Source organism: Prionailurus bengalensis, chromosome E2, assembly GCF_016509475.1.
Source record: "Prionailurus bengalensis isolate Pbe53 chromosome E2, Fcat_Pben_1.1_paternal_pri, whole genome shotgun sequence".
Classification (NCBI taxonomy): Eukaryota; Metazoa; Chordata; class Mammalia; order Carnivora; family Felidae; genus Prionailurus; species Prionailurus bengalensis.
The window spans coordinates 57,548,458-57,571,019 of record NC_057352.1 but is presented as its reverse complement, the minus strand read 5'-3'; the positions used below and the strand labels follow the sequence as shown (position 1 = coordinate 57,571,019).

General features: G+C 61.1%; 1 protein-coding gene across 2 annotated transcripts in view; it reads right to left on the bottom strand.

The window, feature by feature from the left end:
• OSGIN1 (oxidative stress induced growth inhibitor 1) overlaps positions 1-17,956 on the bottom strand; it is a 32,160-nt gene extending 14,204 nt beyond the window's left edge. Inside the window, exon 1 of one of the 2 annotated variants that reach the window (XM_043599768.1) lies at positions 17,826-17,956. The gene's annotated coding sequence lies outside the window, so the exon portion shown is untranslated. The remainder of the gene's footprint in view (positions 1-17,825) is intronic. The other variant, XM_043599767.1, reaches the window with a different exon arrangement.
• Positions 17,957-22,562: the final 4,606 nt, after the last annotated feature.

Below are 22,562 nucleotides of genomic sequence, written 5' to 3'. Positions count from 1 at the left end.
TAAAAAAAAAAAAAAAAGGAAGGGAAAATGTCTCAATTATTTTTATATGGATTCCATGGTAGAATGAGAATATTTTAGACATCTTGGGTTAAATAAGACAAAGCATTAAAATAGTGTTCACCTGTTTCTTTTTACGTGATTAGTGTGGCATCTGGAAAATGCATGCCTGTGGCCCTTTTTAGGCTTTTACTGGACATTGGCACCTGCTGCTGGCTGGTCATGCAAATCGGGACATTCCTGGATTTAGCAGCGAAAAGTCCCACCGTGTTCCAGGAACACTCTCAGTCCTTGAGAAATCACACCCATCGGGTGTCCACGGTGCAGCAAGCAGCCGGACAGGGTGACTTGGGAGAGGCGTTTCCCTTCTGAGCCTCAGTTCTCCCATCTGGGCACTGGCCTTGCAAGGTGGTGACAGCAGAGGGAGGGGCCCAGCAGTAGGAAGGAGCTCAGACACAGCAGCCCCCCGCCCCCGGGCCTCCCCCAAGCTCCCTGCAGGTGCTTGGGTGCTGGGGAACCAGTGGAAGGGAGGACAGGCTAGCTTCGGGGCGCTCCCCTGGGGGTCCTGACATTGGAAGGATCCCCTGTCAAAACCGCGACTTCTCTCTCCCCACAAAGTCCTAGGACTATTCCCAGGGGCTGCTTCTGGCCCTTCCGCCTCCCTTTTCCCTGTGACTGCTCCCAGAGCACTGCCACGGGCCAGGCACCTCCAGGCGTGGACAGAAAGTGCTTTACACGCAGCTGAGGCTCAGAGAGGCCAGTCTTGAGCCTGAGGGCACACAGCATGAGCGACAGAACTGGGGCTTGAGCCAGGGGCTGGGACTGCAGCGTCTGGACCCTTCCGGGGAAAAGGAAGACCATGAACTAAGGAAGGGACAAAGTCTCCTTCCTGCCCGGAGCACAGAGGCATGGCCCGGGAGCTCTCCCGAAGGGCCTACCTACCACCACAGTCACCCTCTTTCTGAGGTGCCCACACTGTAAGGCGTTTCGGGGACGGATGCATGTAACCAGTACACGAGTCCAGTGAGAAAAGTCTGCACGGGGCTCTTATTTTGCCATGCTACAGGTGAGGAAGCTGAGGCCCAGGGAACGTTAAGATGCAACCCCAAGTCACGGCGCGCGGTTAGAGTGGGACTGCGACCGGGTTCTTCCAGCTGCCCTGGCACAACGGGACCAGGCTCTTCCGGCACATAACAGTAGAGCTAATATTTGCCTTCCCCACTCACAGAGCTTTGCCACCACCTTATCTCACTGACTCCCCACAACCAGGGGGTGGGCAAATATTTTCAACAACAAGTTTAGCTTGCAGATGAAGAAACCCAGGGGGACTGGCCCAAGGCCACTGTTTCCAGCGGGGTGGCAGAGGGGACCCGGAATGAAATCTGGCTGTCTGGTGGCAGGGCCACGCAGGCTGCCCCAGGACAGCGGTGGGAGCTGCCCGCGGGGGTTCACGACCCAGGGGATCACCACAGATGCCTGGGGAGATGAGGTCAAAGCTGCGGTGGGGGGGGGGGGAGGGGGGGCTGGGCCCTCTTCCCACCCACGGAGAGAGCTGGTGGGGGGGGGGTCAGGAACCACAGGCGGAGTGTGGGGTTGGCCCCCAGAGGACAGTCTGATGGGGGGGCTCAGCCCCAGCCTGTGGCCACACTCTTTGCCTCCCGATTCCCCCTCCTCCTGAAAAGCCAGGGGGAAAGTTATGGCAGGAGAGTGAATGTACCTGCCCTACAGTCAGGGTGGACAGGGGGTTCTGCCCAGGAGTGAGACAAACGGGGACTCTGACCCCATCACTTTCAGCTGGGTGACTTTGGGCAGGTGACTTAACCCCTCTGAGCTTCCACGTCTTGCACGTGAGAGGCCGATGGCAGAGCAGAACTGTAGAGCCCCGCTGCGCATGGGACTCGCCCGGCGAGAACCTAAAGCTATACTAACGCCCAGGCCTCGGTCCCAGAGATTCTGACCTCGCTGGGCTGGGGTGCAGCTGGCTCCGGGGAGTCCCCGTGTGCAGCGGGGCCGGGAGCCTCTGCCCTGGCAGCTGCAGGGGACGAGCAGAAAGCCCCTGGCCCCGGGGGAGGAGCCCCTCCCACCTTGGCGGCCGGTCCTTTGTCAACCACATTCCGCACGCAGCTGCGGGGAGACTCATGAGGCCTAAAAGAGGAATCGGCTTCAGAGGAGCCCGACCACCAGGACTGCTGGTGACCCCGGTGGGGGTCTTGCTGGAGTCCCAAAGAACCACCGACTCCACCACTGGACGCACCGCTATGTCCCCTTACTCATTTACCGCACGCGACTCACGTTCCCCGACTCGGTTCTAGGCCACCGCCCAGACATCTGCACCGCCACACCGTGAGCCCGGAATTCCGGGGACCCCCCCTGCGGGAAACAGCTACGATAAGCCAGGAGACCCCCTCCCCCCACGTCCCCCCGCAAAGGCGCCGATATTAACAGCAAAGGCCGTGAGCGACTCCTGCGCCCGCTGCTGACCGTGGGTCTGCGCGTGGTGGCGAAGGCCCAGCCTTTGAAAAGCGCAGGTCGGGAGCCAAAGACACGGGGGGGCCTGGGGGCAGGAACCGGAACACGTTGGGGAGAAAAGAGGAAGCTGGGGGAGGCCAAGGAGTCTCAGCTGGATTTTTGAATTCGAAGTCCCATTACCTTTGCGTAACAGACAACAATAGTCATCCTAAGTGGAGACAATTTTTGAGCCGAGGGCCTTCTGTGTTTTGTTCACAGATGAATTGCAGGTGTCCAGCACGGGGCCTGGGACACAGTGCTAGCTCAGTAAACAGTGACTGAATGAATTAATGAGTCTCGTTGCTTCCAGACTTTCCAGATAGCCTCTGGAAACACTGCCGAACGTGAATAAAGCCCTCTTTATGTCATAGGCGCGTGGACGGGCGTGCCTGACGTATATTTCAGTCTTAGGTGACCACTGGGAATTGGCCGAGGTTGAAGACAGAGCCCTGTGGCACACCAGTAGAGGTCCTTCCTTCCTCCAGGAGACACGGTTCCCCCATCGGCAGAGGGGAGCACACAGTGTCTGTGGAGTCAGAGACCATGGGTTGTGCATCAGCTCCGATGTGTCTTTTTTTTTTTTTTTAATTTGTTTTTTCAACGTTTATTTATTTTTGGGACAGAGAGAGACAGAGCATGAACGGGGGAGGGGCAGAGAGAGAGGGAGACACAGAATCGGAAACAGGCTCCAGGCTCTGAGCCGTCAGCCCAGAGCCTTGTGCATCAGCTCCGATGTGTCTTTGGGTTCGTTACTTCACTTCTCCGAGCCTCAGTTTCCTCATCTGTAGTACAGAGGTGATAATACCTGTCCCCCAGGTAGCTCATGGGTCCTCAGGGAGGCTGTGGGTCCTCAGGAAGAGGCGGACACCCCTCCCCTCTGTGTATCACCATGCGGACATTCTCATTCTGGGCGGTCATTTACATGGACCTGCTCGTTTTCCAGCCACCCAGCCCAGAGCCCCACTCCCCCCAAATGTCCTTGAGGTTCTGGAAATGTGGTCCCCGGACCAGCAGCAGCAGCAGCAGCACCTGGGAACTTATTAGAAACATAGAGGCTCAGGCCCCCGCCCTGGCCCCACAACCTGCACTTTCACGAGGCTTCTGGGTGATTCCCTCCAGGTTTTGATCCACTGCTGAAGGAGAGGACGAGAAATTCCATCAAAGGCTCCGCCTACGCCTGCACAGTCCTTTGACTTGACTGCTCTGGATGAGCCCTTGACTGCTCTGGATGAGCCCACGCTAGGCCCTTGGGGGTGCAGTGCCTCTCTCCCTACAGGCTCGTAAATCGTAAGTAACCTGCAGTCTAGGGCTGGAGGTTTAGCTGGCGCCTCGTCTGTCGGAAAACTGGGGCCCCACCTCCTGGTCCCTGCCCTTGAGGGTCCTGCCATCGACCTGCAAGCCCCAGGCCCCTTGGCATGCTGAGAGGTAGGCTTGCAGCAGAAGGAAGCCCCCCAGACTCCGGGCTGCCAGGACTGTCTGACCAGCCCTTCCAACAGGCTTCCGGGCCCTTCCCGAGCGGCCCAGGTTTATTGTCCTGGACCCAGAGGCCAGAAGCGGAGCTGGCGCTCCTGAGCTGTTTTGTCTCTGGTGTCTGTGGCTTTTGCCCCTTGGCCCCGGGGAGCGGGGGCTGGGGGTGGGCATCACTGGCTTTGTTTCATTTGGCCCACGTGCTACTAAAAAAAGCCTTGTTTGCCACCGTTATCAGGTTTTATGGGGCCTTGCCTTCTCGGGCAGGTGGGGTCAGGGCCTCCGGGATTTAACTTAGTGTCATGTGATCGGACCTTTCCCAGCGACAGGACAGGACAGGACAGGAGAACAGCTCCAAGAGCATTTTGCACGTTTCTCGGCAGAACAGCACTGGTGTCCTGCCTGCATCTGAGGCCTGAGGGCAGTGGGAGCCCCTGGAGGTGGTCCACCACCTCCCCTTCCAGTGCGTTTGTGACAAACGCTTCCGTGCCCAAGGGCCCAGGGTCGGAGGGGAGAAACGAGAAGGGGCTTTGGAGGGCACTCGAGGGTGGGGGCGATGGGTGTCACTGCAGCCGCTCTGGAGAGATCGCGTGTCAGCTGAGGCGTGCTTGGCCACTCAGAGAACCGGGGTGGGGCGGTCTGGGGGCGCAGGACACACGTGCTCCCAGGAGAGGCCCCAGGGTGGGAGGTGGTTGCCTTGTTTGAGGACGGGAGGGTGAGGGGGGCCCTGAGGGGCTGGGAGACAAGCTCGGCTGCAGCGGGGAGCCCCCGGAGGTCCTGGGCAGAGTGGGGGCTGTCCAGTGAGAGCCGAAGCTGCCTTGGACCAAGGTACCGGCCGTGTGGGTGCAGAACGGATGGGATCTCCACCCATTTTGGAGCCAGCGTCAGCGGGACTTAGTGACAGACCGACACTGGAGGTGAGCCTCTTGCCTGGCTCAGCGTGAACCACTCACCCCTCCGAGAGCAGGGCCCTGGTGTGTGCACCTGCCGGTCCCTGTGGTGTAGATATTCCCACCAAGGCGGACTCAGGCTACCTGGTCCCCCCGCCCTGACTCCCCGGGGGTGAGCAGGGACAGGGAGGCGTCAAGGACGTTTTCCTGATGGGGGCCACGTGTGGGACGGTGGCAGGCGGGGCATTCGCTTCGGAGAGAAGCCGAAGAAGGGGAGAGATGGGGGTGGGGGTGGCCACGTACGGTCTTGCGGCCTGAGGTGCCTGTGGAGCTCTCCAGCTGGGCACAGAAGGCCGAGGCGCGGGGCCCGAGGGGTCTCGGCTTGGGTGTGAAGCACAGCCGCTGCTGGCAAAGAGACGACGTCAGAAGTCTGGGGATCGGGGGAGGTCACGGAGGGAGGGCGGAGGCCAGGACAGAGCCGTCGCCGTCCCCTTAGCACAGCCTGCTCGGGTGCTTGCGCCCCCACGACCCCGTGAGGGTGGCGCCCTCTCTGCGGCGGAGCCCAGCGGCGCTTAGAGGACGCATCTTCATGGGGCCGGGGACTGCCCCCCTCTGGCTGCGACTCTGGAGCCCCCGGGGCCTCGGGCAGACCCCGTGAAGATCTTGCAAAGCAGCTGACGAGCCCTCTTGGCGTGGGGCCCAGGGCCGGGGCTGGGGGGCCCGGAGCAGGAGTGGCGCCCCGGGGGGAGGGCCGAAGGTGGGGCCAAACGGGATGAAAGCTAGGACGTCGCCCCTCCCAACCGGACGCCAGGCAGGTGCTCGGCATTTCCCGCCACCCTCCGAGGCAGGAGCTCTCGGCGGCCACATTCAAACCGAGGGATGGGACGGGGAGGGGCGGCCCCCTCGCGGCGGCCTCCCTTCCCGGTGGCCCAGCTCCTTCCATAGGGCCTGCGCGAGCAGTTTCCATTTGGAGGAAAGGAGACCTACTTAGTCTCCTTCGATACCACCCTGAGCTGGAACCAAACGGAACCCTGGCTGGCTCCTGGCTGCTGGTCGCGATCACTGCCACCGTCTCCAGCAGCAGGAGGACAGCAGGATGGTCCCTTGCCTGCACACCTGCGGCACGCGGGCCCCGGGACGAGCGGCCGGGACAGAGGTGCCTCTCTGACTAGACAGGGGCCCCGCCTTGCTCACGGGGCCGCATCCGGCAGGACCTGACAGGCCCCAGGCCCCTTGCACCGACTTCTCCCCAGCGCGCCGGGCAGTCTACCACCCGACCCCCTCTGCTGCCTGCCCTCTGCTGCGCAGGGGCGGTGCCGGAGGTGGGTGCAGTCGGGTCTGGGCGGGGCACTGGAGGCCCTGCATGTTTGGTGCCATGGAGACGCAGCCCGGCTGTCTGGGCTTGAAGAGATCTGCTGACACGAGCAGAGACCCGCCACTCCTCCCCACCCCCCCCACCCCCCCCCGCCCCGGCCTCACCTTGGGACAGTTCCTGCACTCGAGGCGATGCTGGCCTCAACGGTGGAATCCACGGCATGGAGACTAAATGTCATCAGGCTGGGCCTGGCTTGACTCCCCTCACGAGTCCATGCAAGGATGGGCTTGTGCACCTCTCTCTGGCAGTCAAGGACTGCACTCCCGAGTCTAGACTTTCCTCTGCTCCTGTGGCCTCCTGGCTCTGAGACCTCTGTGGCTCACCGAGGGCCTAGACGTTTCCTTCGCCCGAGTGCTCCGGGACAGAGTCCCGGGCACGAGGATGTCTGTGCTCAGAGGCAGCTGTCCCAGGAGCCCGGCACCCCATCTCCCAGGTGGAGCAGCTTGGGTCAGTGAGGGGAAGCGGTTCCTCCGGGGTCACACAGCAGGAACGTGCCTTGGAATTCAGCCAAGACCCCTGAAAAGGTCTGTGACCTCTAGGGAGGGAGCTCAGAGCCCCCCTGCCCTTCAGGGACTCAGCAGGAATTTCTTGCAGGGCGCTGTGCTGAGAAGCAGGCATACGATGGGGGAGAAAGACACAGACCTTCCCTCAAGGAGATGATGACCCGGTGGGGAGGTTAAGTCCATAGGTGTGCTCTCACAGACTGACCTGTTGGGCAGCGTGAGGAAAAGTTGCCCAAGACAGACAACTGGGCTGGGAAGCGGGCGGGGGTATAAGAACTGACTAGGGACAAAAGTCTTGCAGGTGAGGCCAAGAGCAGGTGCAAAGGCCCTGAGGTTGGAAGGAGAGTTTTAAGAAACTGAAAGGGTGGTGTGTCTGAGTGCGGGGGTGGGGCGTGGGGTGGGGGAGGCTCACAGGAGTCGGATCGTGCAGGCTTGGTGGCCATGGAGGGATTTTGGTCTTTTCCCCAAGAGCAAAGGGGAGACCCCGGAGGAGGGTGATGGGATCAGGCCTGCAGTGTGAAAAGGTGGTGATGAGGGCAAGCATGGGTCAGGTGCTGTGGCAGCCGTCCCAGGAAAGAATCAAGGCTTTGGCCACTTCCTGTTCCCAGGAAGAAGCTCCATCTGGGACCAGCCGGATTCCAGGATGCTGTGTGTGTGTGCGTGTGTTGTGGGGTGTGAGGGGCAGATAAGAAAGGTCAAAGTGTCGGTGGGTGGGGCTTGCCATGGGGAGAAAGGTCACAGGGCATGTGGGTGTGGTCCTCTCCATCAACCCCTTTCCTGACTTTTGTCCCCATGCATTTGTGTTGCCTACTCTGGATCTGGACACCAATGGAATCTCACGGAATGTTGTCTCTCGTGTCTGGATCTTTCGCTCGACTTCGTGGCCCTGGGATTCACTCGCATGGATGTGTGGGTCAGTGGCTCCCGCTTTTTTATTGCCGGGCAGAGTTCCACTGTGTGCATACACCACAGCTGGTTTATCCATTTCCTGGGCATTTGGCTATTTCCAGCTTTTTGCTGTGACCGTTCCCACGCGAGCCTTTGTGCGGACATCTGCTTTCGTTTATCTGGAGCAAAGCGGAACCACTGGGTCACAGGGAGGGCGAGTGTGCACACGGCTTTCTCTCTGCAGCTGTGCCCCGGCGGGCCCCCACCGGCCCCAACACCCCTTGGAGACCAGCCTCTGCCCTTAGGGGAAAAGCCTGGCACCGCGGGGGCCCTCCCATCTTCCCAGCCGAGATTCTGGCCTTCTCCCACCTTGACCCTCACGTTGCTGCCAGACCGAAGGCTCACGGTTCCCTGAACACACGTCACTTCTGTCCCCCTGGACGAACTGTCCTTTCTGCCCGGAGCACACGTCCCTCCAGTGCCCTCCTGGGGACAGCCTCCCGGTGCTGTCACATCTCACTGGAGCATCTTGGCGATCCACTGACGTCCCCCAGGCCCTGACCAGCGTCTTTGGCCCACATTCCCCTGGTTCCCGGAGGCCACTTGTGCTCAGGCTCTCCTGAGGACCTTGCCGTGGGGTGGGGATGCCGTGTGGCTGGGCCACGGACGGTGACTTTTTCTCCGAGCTCACACACAGGAGGCCTCGGGAACCGTGCAACAGATGAGTCGGTGAGGCCGAGTCTGGGTGGACACACCCAGGTGTAACCCCCTTTGGGCAAAGCACACACGGCTTAAGTGTGCACCTCGATGAATGTTTGCACATGTGTATGCCCGTGTGACCGCCGTCCAGGTCAAGACGGGGAACACGCCCCGCTCTCCGTCTGAGTTCTGTCCCCAAAGATTAGCGCTGCCTGTCCTTGAACTTGCTCTAAAAGGTATCACACAGAATGTTCTCTCTCGTCTCTGCCTTCCTTTGCTTGTTCCAGATGCCGCCTCGGAGAGGCAGATCCCAGGAGCCTGAATCCCTTGGCCTCAAAGGCCAGCGTCTTTGTCCCCGTGTCATTGTTTTCCTCGCTCCGCCGACATCTGTCTTTCCACTTGTCGCTTCTGTCCTCAGCCCGGGTGGACTTTGTCAGCAAGGCTTCTTCCTCCAGGGCAATGCCCTGGCCTCACCCCCGGAGGGGGTCCTGAGCACTCTGTGCCGACCTTCTGGTTTCCTGGGCCTCAGTGGGGGGGCCTCCCCTCTCTGCAGACAATGTAAACCCTGACCCACGGGCGTCCCCTTGGTCCACCAGGCCACACGCCTGGCTTGGTGTGATAAAACAGCGAGATCCTTTTATTTGTGGGGGAGCAGCCTTATGGATCAGCCCACCCCGGTCAGTGCGTTCTCAGGATCAGTGCCCAGGAGCTCAGGATGCTCTCAGGCCCCGCACCAGACTCACTGTCTAGGAAAACTGTGTTCTTTTGTTTTTCCTAAATGTTTGTTTATTTATCCTGGCAGGGGAGGGACAGAGAGAGAGACAGAGACAGAGAGAGAGAGAGAGAGAGGGAGAGAAAGAATCCTAAGCAGGCTCCTGGCTGTCAGCACAGAGCCGGACGTGGGGCTCGATCCCACAAACTGTGAGCTCATGACCTGAGCTGAAATCAAGAGCCAGACAGACACTCAACCGACTGAGCCCCCCCAGCACCCCCAGAATAACTGTTTTCTTTCCTTTACTTTCAACCCCCCGGTACTTCTGACATCAGTCGTGTGGGTGTTTCCCACACTGATCGGTTCTCACACGCCAGACGGGTGTCCCACAGTTCAATTCGTTCCGATGCTAGCTGGAGCCCGCACAGACCCCACAGGTTACAGGCTCAGTCCCACAGATGCCCTGAGGGCACACACCAATCGCGAGGGGTGGGTCCCCGGTCCCCCACACTCTGTCTGACTTGGCTCCGATCGGAGGTTCCCACGACCCCCTCCCCAGGTTCACTAATTGCTAGAGCGGCTCACAGAACCCAGGAAGACCGTTTCCTTATGATCACTGATTTATTACAAAGGCGGTGAACGGCCAGGTTGAGGGATGCACAGGGTGACGTCTGGGAGGGTCCCGAGCACAGGAGCTTCTGTCCCTGTGGAGCTGGGTGTGGCCTTCCTGGCACAAGGACGTGTTCACAACGCACACGAGAAGGGCTTTTATGGACGCTTGGTCACACAGGCAGGATGGACCAAGAACCCAGCCTCCAGCCCCTCTCCCTTACCAGGAGGATGAGGGGTGGGGCCGAATCGTGGTCTTTTCGGCAACCAGCCCCATCCTGAAGCTGTCCTGGAGCCACCCAGGGTCACTTCATTGGAACAAAGGACGTCCCCATCACCCAGGAAAGATCTCACCAGAGCGTCTGCGTCGGAACTGGGGTTAAAGATCGACTATTAGAATCAAGGATGCTCCGAGCACGTTTATCAGTCAGAAAACCACAAAGGTTTGAGGCGCTCTGGCCAGGAGCCTGGGGTAAAGACCAAATTACGTATTTCTTATGATATCGCAACGCCACCTCCGGTGGATCAGAACATCGGGCGGGGGGCCAGGCAGTCTGTGTTCCCGCAAGCCCTCCAGGGACCGTGGCGACGCATCAGGCAGAATAGGAACTTCACTTTCTTAGCGTAAGAAGATGCTATTGTTATCCTAAGGAATATGAAAGGGTTTTGCTACTCGGGTCTGACGTCCTCTGGTATGTAATCTGAGCACTGGCCAGAGCCTCCCCAATGGAAGGGCCAGTTCCCAGCTGGCTGCCCGGGTCAGCGCTGAGGAGGCTTGAGACCACGCACAGATGTCCACCCCACACGGAAGGGGACGGGGGTCACTAAGTGTCTTCTGTCACCCTGACAGCAGAGGCCTGGCACGCCAACTGTGGTCCATCGGTTTCTCCCGCACCGGTTCCCTACCTGCTCCGTCTCAGTCTGAGCCCCGGGAGCCTGGTGCCCTGACCAGCTGGCTCCCGGCTGGGTTCCATCAGCAGAAGTCAGGGGCAGGAGGGCAGAGGGCAGAGTAGCCGGCACGGTGAAGTGCTTGGCATGGGCTCAGCCACCAGTCTGGGGGAAGGGGAGGGGGGGGCTCAGCCGCCAGCCTGGGGACGGGGGGCACTGTGGGGAGCCCTAATCTGCAGTGTTGGCCACTTTCCATGGTGTAAATGCTCCCATCGGAGTCAATTTCAAGCTAGCGACGTGCCCACCCTGCACCTGCGCACGGAGTCGGGAAGAGGCCCGAGGGAGCGTGTGACCGCACAGATCCGCGGGCGTAGACGACCTCGTGGCCACAGCTGGCAGCAAACTACAGCCAAGTCATCAAGAAGCGAGGAGTTCTGAGGATGGGTTTTCTTAGTTTTGAAGAAGATTCATTAATTGTAAGTTTATAGAATTTACTTTTTAACAATGGGTGTGTTTACCAACTGGCTCACGAAATTCCCGGGAAATTGAACAATCGACCAATCAGCTCTTGCAAGTGGCTATGAGCCGGTCTGGGCACCACTGGCCAGGTGACAGTCTGGAGAAGCCTCTGCGGCCCCGCTTCAGCCCTCTCATGCCCCTCCCCGGTCCGGCCTCATTCAGGTCCAGGGACACTCTTTCCCCTTGACCCTTCACCCCCGGGGACAGAACTGGCTTCCTGCTTTGCCATATCCCCACGGCGCCCTGATGCCTCTTACTCCCTTCCTGCCTCCCCTAAAGGGCGTCCTGGGGGTGGGAGACAACAGAGCAGGTGCCCACCCCTGCTCGAATCCCAGCCTACCTCCCTCTCTTTTACTTATCAACCTTCTGCATAAAAGGTCACTGGAAGAAACGATCCGGAGCCAAGAAACCAGAAATCCTCGGGTGCACGGCAGGCTCTCCTCAGACAGAAGGGCACTCTATAAAAGTGGCCGTATCCCCCAGGCACCGCGGGTGGGTGTAGCAGCTGGAACGCCCCCTTGGGAGGCAATGTGGCCACGTCTGTCACGACAACCATGCACATGGCCGTGGACCCGCCGATCCCTTGTGAGGTATTTGTCTTAGGGGCAGACTTGTACCCATCCGAAATGATGTGTGTCCGAAGTCATTCATTACAGCTTTGTTGAGAAGGGCTGAAAACGGGATGCAGCCCAAGTGCCGATCATTAAGAGACTCGTTAAATAGGTTCTGGCACATTCTTCTAATGGAGTATTTTGCAGCCGCTCTTTATGGAACGACATGAAAGGTGCCCTCAGGAGGTGGCAGAGCGGAGGCGGGAGGGAGAAGAGTGGGGGCAGGGGAAGGACGCAGGAGGCCCACGCAGTGGCTCTCCCCCAGGTGGGGACCTGTGGACTGACTGTTCCCTCCAAGCCCGTTTGCACTTTCTGAGAATCGTACTGTTCCCACGCACTATGCCTGGTCAATACACAGACCCAACTTGAACAGAAGCAAAGAAATGCTTGCGGAGTTTCACGGACGCCCCCTCACCGCCTGGGACCCCAGAACTCAAGCTGGCCAGGGCGGAGGCGCCCCTCCAGGACCTCTGCGTGACTCTGTGGGGGCAGTGAACCCGTGGCCCCAGGAAGGACCCTGCGGTGGGGACTTCTCCCTGGTCCCAGGCTTTTGTGCCCACCCCCCTCATCCCCACTCTGCTCAGCTCAGTGCCCACCTGAGAAAGAGAGCGCAGGGAACTGGGGGTGTGGGGGGGGGCGTGCCCAGCCACACCGAGGGCTTGTACGCCCCGTCTACAGGAAGCCTGATTTCAGGGTGGGGTTTACCTTCCCCTGTGACTCATCCGATGACCTACGTAAGGGGTGGCTTTAGAGCAGCAGCATTTCTCACGCTCACTGACCACACACCCTTTCTTGGTGGACCATTTTGCACAACTGGTGTTCCCTGGAGCGCTCTTCGGGAACCACGGGTTAGACGGCTGCCCGAGTAACTACCTAAAGGCCTGGACACCGGGGATTCAGTGAGTCAAGTACACTGCCCGGGGCACCAGCACCTCCATCCCCCAGCCTGGTCACCCACTGCAATCACCGAGGCCGTCTCCAGAGATGCCGACTGAGTTGATTGATAAGGGGGTGTGGCCCGGGCACTGGGAGCTTAAAAACTGGCCCCGGTGCTCCCCATGTGCAGCCGGAGTTGAGAAAACAAGTGTTCCAGAGCTGGGGTCGGTGGCAGGAGCAAGAGGACGGTCCTTCTGTGCTGCGATCTGGGGTCGCATCAACAGAGGCATCGTCCATAGAAACTGGGGAGGGGGACGGTCCTGCCTGATTGGGCCGTGATCAACGGTATTTGGTTCTGAGCCCCACATCTTACCAGAAGCAGCTGACAACGGGAAAATGTCCGGAAGAGAGGAATCCGTATGGCAATTCCTGTAAGGTTCAAGATTGGGTCTTAAGGGGCTCACCCTAGTCCTGCTCTTTCTGGAGAGTTCCTGTCACAGACACAGAGGTGACAGGTGCTCCACGGGGCCGTGGACACAGGCGCAGGGCCCCACATCTGCCCTTAGCTCTTTCGAGTTAGGGCTTGTCCTCGAAGCCACTCTGGTCTCTGCCGCCCCGCGAGGCACCTGCTCCAGGAGAGATCCCCGAGACGGATGCAGATGTTGCGGGGGGAGGGGCTGAGAGGGCGGCAGGGGCCGATTCTCTCAACCTGACCAGTGAGTCCCCAGGGTCATGTGGGGGGACTGGCTAACCTGAGGCACAGCTCAAGGAGTTCAGGCGTACTTGAGAGGTGGGAGAGAGGTGAGGGGTCAGGACGACCCTGCGGGCGGAGGCTGGTGGCGGGGCTCTGTCCCCCGGGTGAGGGCACATGGACGGCCTTGCTCTCTGTGCTCGCTGTTGTATTCCCTGCCCGGGACGGCTTGGCTGAACGGATGGGGTATCAGGAGCAAGAAGAGATCTGGGTTTGGCGGGGGGAGGTGAGTGGTTAGGAAATGTGTCTGAAGAAGTGACACTTCCCCTGCGACCAGAAGGGCAGAGAGCCAGCCACGAGGAAAGCGCCGTAGGTAGAGAACAGCATGGGCAAAGGCCCTGGGGCTGGCCGGTTTGGTGTGTGTGTGAGGCCAGCCCCCGGACCGGGGGTACTGGACCCTGGGGGCGGGGCCCGGGGGATGTTGGACAGGCGGGCAGAGGCTGGCCACACGGGCCAGTGTGGTGAGGAACGCGCCTCAGGGGCTGCCTCCCAACGGCGTGACCTGGGGCGAGTGGCTTAAGGGCTCTGGGCCTCAGTTTCCTCACGGGCAAAGTGGGTTTAACAATAGCGACGACCGCACAGGACCCGGAACGGCACCAAGTACGGAGAAGGGAGCCTGGCTTGTGGTAAGCTCTGCAGAAATCCTCGCCGCCCCACTCCCCCTCCTCCCCGCCCCACTCCCCCTCCTCCCCCTCCTCCTCCTTAACGGAGGAGCCCAGGAGACAGAGCCGGGCCCAGAAACCAGGTCAACCGGCTCGGGGTTCTGCGTCTTCCCCATTCCGACTGCTTCCTCCCACCTCTCCCTGCACACACACCCCGATCTGGAAGAGTCTGCCCCTGGCAGAGGCCCAGGGCTTCTGGATCCTGTCCAGGCCCCTAATTGGGAGCTTCTGTGTCTCTACCGCTGTGACCGCATCCCTGGAAAGAGGATCTGGTGGGCCTGCCCACCGTGGCAGGCTGTGCGCGCCCCGGCAGGCCTCCCGCCTCCTGCCTCAGTGGGAAGGAGCTGGAGCGTCCCCCTGCGTGGTCCTCGGGCCCTGGCCGGGACCGCGAGGGGCAGGCGGCGACTGGCGGAGGGAGGGTGCAGCCCGGTGGGGCAGGGAGGCTCCGAGGCCCGACCTCTCCCCGGAATCGCCCTCCCTCCCCTCTGGCTGCACCGAGTCAACCCGGACTCCTCTTTCGTTCACACCCAAGCTATCGGCAAACCCCATCAACGCTCCCTGCAGACACATCTGGAGCGTGGCCACCTCGCGGCTTCCCCGTGGCCACCACGTCTCCGCCCTGGGCTGCCACACAGCCTGCCCGCTGAACGGGGCACCTTACACAGTTCCTGCTCTGACCACGGCCCATCGTCCACACAGCTGCCGTGATAACCGCTTCGCACACAGCCAGACGCTGTCCCTAGCCTCGGGTGACTTCCTCCCACCAGGGCTCCGCACCAGGCCTGTCTGACCCGCCCGCCCACCTCTCTGCCCTTCCGGGCTCCTTGCTGCCTCTGGCACACTCCCTCCGCAGGGTCTCCGCATTTGCTATTCCCTGGGCCTAGGATGCCTTTCCCTCAGACGTCCATGTGACTCGCTCCCTCAGTTCATTCAGGTCTCTGCTCAAGTGTCTTCTCAGTGAGACCAGAACGGCCTGTGTTAAGAGAGAAACTCCCACCCTCCTTATCCAGCTGGTTCCACCTGGCCCTCCCCACCCGCCCTGCCACTATATGTCCCACACGCTGACCTACTTGTTCGTTTGTTTGTCTGGATCCCCACCCCGGGATGCAAGCTCCCAGAGAGCGGGTGTTTTGTCCCGTTCCTGGCGGATCTCGAGCCTAGTCCAGGGCCTGGCACACAGCAGGGGCTCAGTAAGCATCGTGACATAAACTGGGCCCCTGGGCGCTCCTTAAGGAAGAGACCACCAGGACGGCACTCCCCTGGGCTCCTTCCTCCGGGGCTGACCTTTCTGTCCCTGGACACACGGCATCAGAGGGGTCAGGTCCTACCAGGCGCTTTCAAGCCCCTGGCTCCCGGAGAGCTCCCCCCGACCGCCCCTTCCCCGTGGGGGCCAAGGAGGACATTAGCATTGGAGCCAGAAGGCTGGAGCTGGCTGCTTTCTGGTCACAGAGCTGGGGTAGGGCACATTCCATTCATTCAGCCAGCGTGAGGCTGGTGCTGTGTGTGGGCCAGGGCCAAGAGCACGGGCAACGTGATCATGCTGCCGGTTCCCGGCCAGGCTCGGAGATCAGAGGGGACGGCGAGCCAGCAAAAGGCAAACTAAAGCAGAGGACGCGGGAGGGGGTGGGCACAGGGACCTCGAATCCTGAGCGGGCAGGGTCTTTTGGCAGCGTAGAAGGCGAGGCCGAAGGCATCAGCCAGAGGAAGCTGGGCGAGAGGGAGACTGCCTGCAGGGGCGGGCCGTGCAGGCAGAACCCGGAGGGGCTCAGGTCGCACTGAGCAGATAGGGGAGTCTGGGGGCGGGGGGAGGGGGGAGGCAGGGGGCTCGCAGGGCAGGGACAGGCCCCTGTGGGGATTTCGGGACGGAGGAGGCTTGAAGGGGCCAGACTAGAGGCTGCTGTGACGTCAGAGCACGTCCTTGGTAGTGTCCGCAGGAAGGGCGATGTCCGAGAGCAGGGCAGTGTGAAAGCAAAGCCTGGGCCTGGGGTTTCTCAGCTGTGACCGAGGGGTCGGCCTGGGTGCGCTCCACGGGACTGGACTTTCTGCGGCAGATGCCTGGGTGTCTCTGTGCCATCCTTCCTCCCCCATCTACTGGCAAGTGCTCGGGGAGCACCTGGCCTGAGGTCGAGAGGGCAAGCTTATCCACGTGAGCAGTGACAATACAAGGCCCCACAGCTTCTCTGAGGTGGTGTTCAGACGGAGACGGGAGCAGGGGGCTGAAGGGTGGCTCCCCAAAAGATACACTCACGTCCTAACCCCAGGAACCTGGGCGTGTGACCGTATTTGGGAAAAGGATCTCTGCAGATATAACCAATTAAGGATCCTGGGTTTAGATCACGACCGATTTAGCACGGGCCCTAAACCCAACGCCAAGTGTCCCTATGAGAGACAAGTGGATTTGACAGATACGGGGAAGCCTGCAGCCCCCAAGGCTGGGACCGGCAGGAGGATCCTCCCCCAGACCCTCTGGAGAGCTTGGTCCTGCTCACACCTCCGGAACGGGGGGAGGACAGGTTTGTCGCCATAAGCCCCCTGCTTGTGGCTCTGTGCCACCACGGCCGTGGACGTCGCACAGCAGGGACCACGGGAGCATTAACGTCAGACCGAAAGACGATTGGGTCCAGGACCACCTTTCTCCTCCCAAGCGTCAGGTTCCCCGCCGGCTACACACCTCCCAGTCCAGAGCGCGGGGTGGGGGGCGGGCAGGGAGAGTGGCTCTGGGGGTGGTGGCAGTCAGCGCCTGGGCCCTCTGGGAGCACATGCTCAGCTTCCCGTCCACCCCAGATGGAGTTGCCAGAGGCCAGGGACCAAGGGAGCACGTCTGGTATGGCCCACGGCCGCAGCCTCGAAGCCCCCAGAGCTCTGCCGTCAGCCTTGGAGGCCGTCTAAAATGGGAACACAGATCTCATAGGAGCCACATTCTCCCAGCCACGGGCGAGGGACCCCAGTGTGCGTGAACACGGAGGCACGCTGCTCCCCAGAAGGGTGGGTGGGAGAACACCCAAGGCCTGGGATGGGAAGGGGGGCACCGCGTATAGACCACTCACCCCACTCCGCACTTCACCTATATTACATCACAAGGTTCCCCAGCTTCCTCACCGGGGAGTTGCAATCAGGATTTTACAGACGGGGGAGCAGCGGCTGGGGGCCCGGGGCTCAGGGGAGCGGAGGCCAAGAGCCGGGGTAGAGCAGGGCTGGAGCGACCAGCACAGACGAGGGCTAACTGAGGCCTGGAAGCCGCACAGCCCAGCGTGGGACTCTGGTCTGGGTCCCGGCGAGGGGAGCTGGGGCTCCGCGTTTTCAAAGCTGATGCTCATGGGCGGCAAGGGGTGACCTACCCCCGTGGCCTTCTCTCCCTGGCCCCGGCATGGCAGGTGGAGGGGGGCTGCTGAGGGCCTCTCGTTGAGGGCGTGGTACCGGGAGCCAGGAGGGGTCGGCGCCCCGAGGAGAGCCCGGGTGCCCAGCCGTGATGGGGCCGGACCGCAGAGGTCAATGCCCCGTTTCGAGCGTCTTGTGCACGGACGCGCAGGGATGTGCCGGGGCCTCCCACGGAGGAGCTCAACACCTCCCACCCCCCCCCCCCCCGCGGCGGCTCCGTGTGGGACGGAGCCGAGTGAGCCCATTTTACTGCCAGGGAAACCGAGGCACGGGGGTCACAGCACTTTCCCAAGACCACACGAAAGCAGGTGCTGGGGCTCGCCCAGGCTGACCCTACAGCCCACATACTTTCTCCAGGACTGGAGGGCAAGGGGGCCTAGCTACCCCGTCTGGAGCCCGCTCCTCCTCTCTGGCCGGGCCAGGCTCCACCCCAGACCCCACGGCAGCCCTGGAGAAGTCCCTGCCCGTCCCCGCCGCTGGCCCCCTCCTTACTTGGTGGCAAACAGGCTGGGTGCTGCAGGGTGAGAGGTGACCAGTGCTGTTGGGGAGGAGCGGGTACAGGGGAGATGGTTTTCCTCTGGGCTCCCCCCGCCCCAACCCTGGCTTGGATGGAACCACAGGAGAGTGAGGGACAAGAGGCCAGGCTGGCCTGTTTGTTGCATCACAAAGTCCTGCTCTGGGCTGGTCCCGGGGGGTGAGTCGGGGGAAGCGTCAGAGGGGCGCTCTCCCAGGGACCTGGCCTGGCCCAGCTCCCCTCTCTGTAGCAACTCCACCAGAGTGTCCGCAGCCTCTGTGGGGGCACCATGAGAATGGGCACATCTTGCCAAGGTAAGCCCCAGGCGAGAGGCCCGGCAGCTGCAGGCTTCAGAGCCCGGGTCCGGGGGGGGGGGGGGCAGGCACCGCCGTGGTCAGCCCAGCATCATGACCTGTGCACCTGCTCCGCATGGCCTGGAGCCAAGGTCTGAACCTCTGGAAGACTCGGTCTCCCCATGTGCAGTGTGGGAGCAGACCCAGGACACCAGCCCGTGCGGGCATCCTGGGTATCTCTAACGGGTGGCCCTCTGGGCCCCGGATGGAGCAGGTGTTCTGTTTTCTGGAGCTTTCTGGAAGGAGCTGCAAACAGAGAAGCAAGATCACAGCTCGTGTGAAAAGGAGGCATCGGGGCCAGCAGGATCCAGAAGGAGCCAGCCCACGGGCAGCAGAGAGGGTGGACGGGGCAGGCGGAGGAGACCGCCCGGAGTCTGGGCTTGTCACTGCCACTCGAGAGAGCCCGTGAATCGTCTCATCCAACGTTTCCAAACGTTTTCCCCCTGCAGTCACAGAGGCTTTTAATACACGCAAAAATTCTCATTTGGAACGCCAGTAAGAAAAATTCCCAAAGAAAAGATTTTACTCCTTTACATCTGTTTTAGAAATTAAAAATTTTTAAAGTTTATTGATTTTTGACAGAGAGAGAGAGAGAGAGAGAGCGCATGAGTGGGGGAGAGGCAGAGAGAGAGAGAGAGGGAGATACAGAAACCGAAGCAGGCTCCAGGCTCTGAGCTGTCAGCACAGAGCCCGACGCGGGGCTTGAACTCACAGACCTCAAGATCACGACCTGAGCCAAAGCCGCACGCTTAACCGACAGAGCCAGCCAGGCGGCCTGTTTTAGAAATTACAACGGATGCATGCACTTAGTGTAAATTCAGGAACGGCCACACAGCTCAGAAAGGATGACGCCAGGACTGGCACCCAAACCTGGGTTCAGACAAAGTATGACCCGGGCTCTGTGGTCACGAGTGGCCCGTGGCAGTGACAAAACGGAAGAAGGCACCTGTGGAAGGCATGGTTTGCGTGTGTGTGGAGGTCACGGATGTAACAACGATGCCTGGACACAGTCACGTCTGGGGGGGTCCCGTGCACCATGTCCAGATGGGGGGTGTGGCATGTGGCTCATAAACAGACCAGCACCACGGGAAGCTACACTTGGCCCCCCAAGGACCTCCCAGGCTCCCACCAGCGGGAAGTAAAAGCTTGACGACGGCCAGGATGTGTCTCCCGCTCACCTGATCCCGGCAGATACCCAAGCTTCCCTCTCCCGTCCAGCAGTGCCTGTGTCGGATGGGGTGACACAGCCGACCAGCCCTCACGGGCTGGGGGCCCCGTGCCTTTTTGATTCAAGGACACAAAGCAAGAGACGTGGACCGTTTGTCTAGTCTCGGCTGGTGTGAGTGCAGGGGTGGGGCTCAGTTTGGAGCGACAGGGGCGCCACGTGGTGGCTGACGGCTCTCTCACGTGTGTTGGCGAGACGGGAGGCCCTCCAAAGCGTGGGCCGCACGGGCCCCCCGGGCTGGGGCCGACGGCTACTCCTGTTTGCAGTACGTCTCGCTCCTTTTCAGGAGTTTGGCCACCGGCTGCTCCACTGGAGGGCGCTGGCTTCGTGATCCCGAGGTCTTGGGTTAAAGTCTTCATTTTTAGCCAAGGCTGATTTGAGAATCACAAAAATTGGGAACGAGGGGCTTGGCGTGGCCGGTGCCTGCTTCCACAAGCCGGCCTGTTGCTGTGGCTGCGACCAAGAGAGAGCTGAGCCAGGCAGATAAGAGGCTGCAAATGACTGGTTTCAGGCCTTTCATCAGGGTGCGCTTCGACTCAGAGGATTTGGGGAAAGCGCGGGTACAGAGGGCTTAGCAAAGCCCGAAGCACCGTGTACCACAAGCGGACAGGTTGGTGGCTCCAATGTGCCAAGATCGGATACGTCACATCGCTGAATAGGCTGGTTTTGCGGCAGTCAAGAAGCTAGACGTTTGGTTTTTAAGGAAACGTTTAATCAAGCAGCTGTGGCGCTCCGGAAGGCGCAGAGAGCCTGGACCGTCTCCCGACGTCACTGTGCCAATGGCCGCCGGGTCACACGGGGGAACTGCCCACTTCCTGGCCACGGAGGGCGGGTCCCCAGGCCAGGTCACCTGGTTCTGAGTTCTCCCTGCCTGTGGCTGTCCCTCTGGTCCCTGTACTTCACATGCCTGGAGAACCTGCCTTCGATGAGCCCGAAGGGAAAGTTCACTTTGTGTGTCTGGAGACACAATCTCCGGAAACGTTTCCCGAAGTGTGAGACGGGCACCATTCTGCGGGCTCTTGAGGACAGAGCAGTGATCTCATGGAGGCCTTTCCCGATCCTTGCTCTTTCAAAAGTCTTTTGGGGATTTCGTGAGTCCTCGGGGGGAACACCTGTAAGTCTGCTCGGTGCCTAGTCTCCCCGTAATCCTTCCTGACGCTTACTCGTCTCTTCCTTGAGAGGGGAGAGGGAGAGGGAAGGCAGCCATATCTGACCAGAACTTAAGAACACTGTTTGGTTTTTACCACTATTTGGGCTCTCAACTCCCACTTGGTGACAGGAAACACTGACTTTTTACTCATGGCAAGGATATAAAAAGTCACGATGGCCACCAAATGACTGCAGTTTGGGGCCACGGCTCCTAAACTTAGCAGGATTTGTGATCTGGGCTCCATGCCTGAACCAAGAAGTCGTGTCCTCGGTCCTGAAGGACTGGAGAGGAGGTCCTCTGGGACAAATGGCCCCATTCCTCCTACCCCGTAAATGACCTCTGGTTCCGCCTCGGGGCCCAGAGAGCTCGCGGTGGGGGTGCCTTGGGGAAGCCGGGAGCAGCAGGCTTGGGAAGCCTCGGATCACGCAGGGGCCCTGAGCGCTGTTACGCAGGCCCCGCAGGCCCCACAGGCCCCACGAGAGCTCTGGGTACGGGTGTAACACCCGGGCAGGTGGTTACCACGGGAGAAGGGAGATCCAGCGCCGAAGCCCCGGAAAGGAAGGGGCAACACCGCCACCTAGTGGCGAGCAGGGCGGGCGGCGCCCTTGATCGGCTGATTCAGACCCAGTGGTTCCAGGCGCCGTATTTTTAGCACTGGACGGTCTCTGACCCCGAGGGACAGCGGCCCGAGGCAGAACTGGGACTCACCACTCCTTGCCTCTCCAGCCATGGCCTGTCACCACCCAAGGAGCCACCACATCTCAAGAGCCTGCTGTGCGGCAGGCACTGGGCTGGGCTCCGACCCGCTTCTCTGGACCAGCCTCCCACGCAACCCCAGGAGGGGCCGCTGTGACATCAGCGCGCAGGTGCAACCCTGCCTTCACAGCCAGGTGACGGGATCCGGGGACATGGTCCGGCTTGGGGGCGGTGGGACTACGAAAGAGCTGTCTTTTGAATTTCCCAGTGTTTGAAGAGAGGTGGCAGGGTCACTGGACGAGCAGGCCCCTCAGCCCTCTGGCCTCAGTGTCTTGTACTGTGAAACGGGGACAGAGGTCTCCACAACTTGCAAGCCACGGCCCTGATTACGCCTGCAGGGAAGCGCACTCCCCCAGGGCAGCCGGGGTCATGGTTCCTGGGCAGGAACTGAATTTGGAGGAAGGCTCCCGTGGGCTCCAGGGGGAAGGAGAGCTGTGCCCTGGTCCCCCACTGTGCCCCAGGGCAGGACACATGCTCAGGACACTGTGAGGGCCAGGGCCGAGGGCAAAGCCAGGCCAGAAAGACCCTGCCTCTACGGGGATGAGAGGATTCGGCCCAGGAGCACAGCAAGGCGACTAGTGCGGTCAAGGCCAGGCGTCCCTCTCTAGGTGTCTGGATGGGAGGCGGCCCTGGGACCCCCGTGTGACCTGCAGCCCAGCCCGTGCTGGTGGAAGAACCAAGCAGGACCCCGGCCCTCAGGGAGCCTCTATCTAGGGGAGGACACACACACACACACACACACACACACACACACACACACGTCGTCGGTGGGCGGCCACAGAGGTGACTGTCCAAACTGGGCCACTTCTGAGAGGGAGGGGAGGGGACGCCGTCTTGGCAGCTGTTCCAGGATCACAGCGCCTCAGAGACTGCTCCAGGCCAGGGGGACGAGGGTCCGTGCTGTCCTCATGAAGACGTGGGTGGAGAGGATACCCTCCAGGGGAAGGAAGGGGCTCCTGGGACCAGGCCTTGAGTGATCTGTAGGGCTGGGGAGGCAGCAGGCCGGCCAGGAGAGCACGTGTCCTTCAGGGCCCGGACAGTGTCTGGGGAACCCCGCAGTTGGGACTGCTGCCCACAGGGCACCTGCTGGACTCGGCCCCCTGGAGGGCGTGGCCAGTCCCCCCTCGGGGCAGTCTGACCCCTCTTAAGGCGGCTCCCGGGTCGCCCTCCACCCCTGCCGGTTACCAGGCAGGGCTGAACCACGCAGGCGGGATGTGCCGTCCGGCAAGCC